Source organism: Dasypus novemcinctus, chromosome 2 (genome assembly GCF_030445035.2).
Source record: "Dasypus novemcinctus isolate mDasNov1 chromosome 2, mDasNov1.1.hap2, whole genome shotgun sequence".
Taxonomy (NCBI): Eukaryota; Metazoa; Chordata; class Mammalia; order Cingulata; family Dasypodidae; genus Dasypus; species Dasypus novemcinctus.
In genome coordinates this window covers 46692879-46698229 of record NC_080674.1, presented here as the reverse complement: position 1 = coordinate 46698229, position 5351 = coordinate 46692879, and positions in this window count along the sequence as shown.

Below are 5351 nucleotides of genomic sequence, written 5' to 3'. Positions count from 1 at the left end.
CAGCTGCCCCAATGCCCTGGGAGCCACCCTTTCTCTTGAGAGATACAGTTCCCTCTATTTGATGGCATTAGTCCTCCCCAGGATGTGGGTACACCCAGAGGAAAAATTCTTGATCAGATATTTGTAGCTGCATTTAATCATGGGGTGAATTGACATATCCTCTGGGGAATTTATAACATTGTAAGAAATGTTTGTCAAACAGTTTTATTTGAAAATTTTCTTTTTGGGCTATCATTTCCATTTCTTTTGTTTCAAATGTTTGTTTTTAAGTAACTTTTAATCAGTAAAACATGTCAAAGTTGAAATTCCTTATTTCTATTCCTTTTCTCATTTACTTACCTCTTACCCCAGAGATAACCAGTACCACTGAATTTGGTGTTTATCCACTCCTAGATGTTATTTTTTTCATTGTACATCAGCAAGCAATATTTTTTTCTGTGTTTTGGAATTTACATTAATAGTATCCGACCTTTGGGATGGTGGATACCTACCATTAGGATCAGGTAGATTTGTAACTTGCAGTTTTCACATAATGCATGTTACCTTTTTTATCTGTGTTACATTTTTACTCTGTGTCAACCTGATGCTTGCCTCTTTGATTACCAGTGAAGTATGTTTTCCTTGTGTTTCTAGGCCATTTTGATTTCTTTTCTGTGAAGAAATAATCCGTATAGATGTGCTATTCAGACTAAAAACCAGAAACAACCACACTTTGGTTTACCTAAGTTAGTTTCTTTTCCTTTGATAAGAGAAAGGAAAAGAAGAAAGAATGAGTAAATAAATCATGCCCAGGCTGCCTGCCTGGGTGTATGCAAGGTCATTTTTTTTTCTTCTTGGAATCTGTGACTCTCAAAAACCCTAAGTAAAACTGTTGACTTCCCAGGGTTTTGGCTTCTGCCATATTGAAGTGAAGCAAGGCTGGCTCTTGTGATTTATTTCATGGCACCTTTGCAGGCAGCATGTGTATAAAGACTCTAAAATCTTGGGGGCAGCCTATTCTTTACATGGAGTGTTGAAAGAGCACACAGGTAAGGAAAAAACCTACTACCAATATTTTTTGTTTAGTGTTCTCTAGTCATTTTTATTAAATTGTAGTTCTTTATATATTGATTCTTATATATCTTGTATGTTAGCCCTTTGTTGTATATACTTAATATATTTTTCCCAAGAGTAATGCTACTTTCAATTTGTTTCTTGTATCCTATCAACAGATGTACTTGACATTTCATTGTAGTCAAATTAATCAATAATTTCCATTGACATCTACTTTATGATATCTGTTTTTTTTTTTGTCTGAAAACATCTGATTTAAATCTCCTGAAGACATTCTTCCATGTTTTCTTCTAGTAGTTTTGAAATTTTACTTTTCATATTTAGGTCTTTAATTTAGCTGTGGTTTATATTTGTATTGGATATGACAGAGATTTAAAAAATTATTTTCCATAATCAAATTATACCAATATTATTTATTGTTTGTTGATATGAAATTACAGAAAGTTCATATTTACACTTTTGCCTAGTTTGACCTTTACAATATTTCCCCAGTTAACTGTTGGCCCAAAATAAATACCTACAGCCTAAGTTGTTATAGCTTCAAATAAACCTTAAGATCTAGTAGGGCAAGCCCACATCATATTTTACATAGTTTTCTTGGCTATTCTTAGATTTTACCCTTCCATATAAATTTCAGAAACAGTTTGGCAAGTTCCAGGAAGAAGTCATCTTGAAGTTTTTTGATTGGTATTAGATTGGATTTGCAGACTAATTTTTTAAATGCTACTCTCCAAATCCACTAAGAATGACTCAATTTCTGTTAAATTATATATCAATATATGTATTAAAGTTTAGAAGATTATATTCCAAATGTTAATGGTAAATGTTTCTGAAAAATGAACTCTTTGGGAGGGATTTCTACTTAAAAAAAAAAAAAAGGAACAAAAAATTTTTGTTTTAAAGACGTTGCCTGTTCATTAAAAATACTGAAACAATAAATTTGCAAAATAATATGAGATGAAAAGTGAAATTTTGCCTTTTTTTAAAAAAAGATTTATTTATTTATTTAATTTCCCCCCCTCCCCTGGTTGTCTGTTCTTGGTGTCTATTTGCTGCGTCTTGTTTCTTTGTCCGCTTCTGTTGTCGTCAGCGGCACAGGAAGTGTGGGTGGCGCCATTCCTGGGCAGGCTGCTCTTTCTTTTCACGCTGGGTGGCTTTCCTCATGGGCGCACTCCTATCGCGTGGGGCTTCCCCACGCGGGGGACACCCTTGCGTGGCACGGCACTCCTTGCGCGCATCAGCATGGCCAGCTCCACACGGGTCAAGGAGGCCCGGGGTTTGAACCGCGGACCTCCCATGTGGTAGACGGACGCCCTAACCACTGGGCCAAAGTCCGTTTCCCGAAATTTTGCTTTTTCACTTTCCTTTTTCAGAAGAAAGTAGAGCTAATACTCAGGCATTCGCACTTCTAGATCTTTCATATGTACAAATGCACATGTATATCACAATACTACAAGTGTAGTTGTGATATGTGTATCTATAGATGTATTTAACTTCATTTAATTTTTAATATTTTATAGTTTTGAATTATATATTTGCTATCCCATTACTAAATATTCTAAAATTTATTATTTTCCTATATGTCTAAAATTACTTTTTTACACCTATCAAATTAAATAATCCTTAATCTAATTAATATAAGATCCAGTCCATATTCAAAGTTCCCTGAGTGTCCAAAAAAAAAATCCTTTACACCTGGTTTGTACAAGCCAGAAACTTATCCAGAATAACAAATAACTCATTTGATATGTCTCTTAAATCTGTTTTACTCTAGGAGAGTTCTCTTTTTAATGACACTGCTTGAATAAAAACCACTGTGACATATACAATGTCCCACTTTCTGAAACTCCTCCACGTTTTTTGCTTTTTAACCAGAACAAAGAAAGAGATAAAAATCCAATGTCATTCTTGTTGTTTTCTCCCTTTCATGTCTATCTCTTCCTTGTTTTTTGTATCTCTTTTATTGGAACTAAAACTCTACCTCCCCACTCCAGGAATCCAAATAAAGTTTGAACAAGCAAATCTTTCCAGTAACATTTTCATTGATTCCAAGGTGGGACACTGTATTGGCATTCTGAGTTAGTTGGAAAAAGAAATTGGATAAAGAACATATCTGAAATGAGAAAATAACAATATTCACTCTAGTTTTCCTTCACCAAGCCAGGGCACCTACCCAGGTTTAAGTTCTGCACTGTGTATCTTGTGACACCAAAGATTGACCTCTGTGTACTTGATATGCTTAATTGACTCTCCCTATCCCTCAGGGCTTAGTACAGTTTTCAAGGCTCTTTCTTACCTGATTCCTTTACATATATATTTTATTTGAAGTATATCATTCATACATGAACATACGTAAACAATAAGTATATAGTAAAAGTTGTGAACTTACAAAATTAACATCCATAGCATCATACAGGGTCCCTTACAGCACTCCTCCACTAACACCTTGCATCGTTGTGAAATATTTGTTACAAACTGCAAGGGCGTTGTCAAAATACTACTGCTAACTATAGTCCATATCTTACATTTGGTGTATTTTTCTGCCAACCCACATATTATTATTGTTATTTTTTTAGAAAGTCTTTTTTTTAAAAAAAGATTTATTTATTTATATCCCCTCCCCCCTCCATCTCCCCATGACCTGCTGTTTTTGCTGTCTGTGTTGTCTTCTCATTTTCTCTCCTCTAAGATTCACCTGGATTCAATCCTGGAGACCTCTGATGGGGAGAGAGTTTCCCTGTCAATCACACCACCTTAGTTAGTAGTTTCTGCTGCACTTCACCTTGACTCTCTCCTTGTCTCTCTTTTGATGCATCATCATCTTGCTGCATGAGTCCCTTGTGCAGGGCACTGGCTAACTGTGCAGGTACTCACGCAGGCACTGGCTTACCATGCAGGCACTTGCATGGGCACTGGCTTTCTGCGCAGGTGCACTTTCTCTTCTTCTTTTTCACCAGGAGGTTCCAGGAATCAAACTCAGGTCCTCCCATATGGTGGGTGTAAGCTCTATCACTTAAGCCACATCTGCTTCCCCACATATTATTTTTATAATATATTTTTATTACAGAGGTTGTGAACTTAATGAAACAATCATGCACATGTGTGGAATTCCCATGCAACACCCCTTCACCAATACACCACACCACACCACACCATGGTGGAATATTTGTTATAGATTATAAAATGATATTATCAGACTATTACCATCAACCATTGTCCATAGCATACATTTGGCACACTTTTCCCATACTCCCTCACCCAGTATCAACACAGTATTACAGTACTGCTGTTAATCACAAGCCATAGGTTACATGAATTGTAGTTTTCTCATGCTTCTCCACATTCCCACCACCCTGCAATAGTGATGTAAATCTGCTCTAGCTCACAGAAGGACAATCTTACATCTGTACCATAAACCACAATTCTCATCCACCTCTGGGTTCACTGTGTTATTCAGTCCCTAGATTAGTCTCTAGCTTTCTTTCAATTGACATTTACTTCCCTAGACTACCCTTTTAAGTCACAATCCCATTTATTTATTTATTTATTTTTTATTTTTTATTTATTTTTAATTCCCCTCCCCTCCCCCGGTTGTCTGTTTTCTGTGTCTTTTTGCTGCGTCTTGTTTCTTTGTCCGCTTCTGTTGTCGTCAGCGGCACGGGAGCCATTCCTCGGCAGGCTGCTCCCTCCTTCGCGCTGGGCGGCTCTCCTTACAGGTGCACTCCTTGCGCGTGGGGCTCCCCTACGCCGGGGACACCCCTGTGTGGCACCACTCCTTGCGCGCATCAGCACTGCGCATGGGCCAGCTCCAGGCGGGTCAAGGAGGCCCGGGGCTTGAACTGCGGGCCTCCCATGTGGCAGACGGATGCCCTAACCACTGGGCCAAAGTCCGTTTCCCCGTCACAATCCCATTTATAAACCAGCTGCTGCTCACTATAATGTGTTACCATCAACTCTATCCATTTCCATACTTTAACAGTCAAGTTAATGAAAACTTTTACATACATTAAGCAGTAGTAGTTCTTTTTAGTCCTCTTCTTATCTCCTAATAATCTATATTCTAGGTTTTTTTAAACTCCAGGTATTTATTCTTCATGTTTAAGTCATATTAATGAGACATACAATATTTGTCCTTTTGTGTCTGGTTTAATTCACTTAGCATAATGTCTTCAAGATTCACCCATGTTATCATATGTGTCCCAATTTAATTTCTTCTTACTGCAGTATAATATTCCATTGTGTATATACCATATTTTGTTTATCCATTCATTTGTTGATGAACACGGGTTGTTTTCATC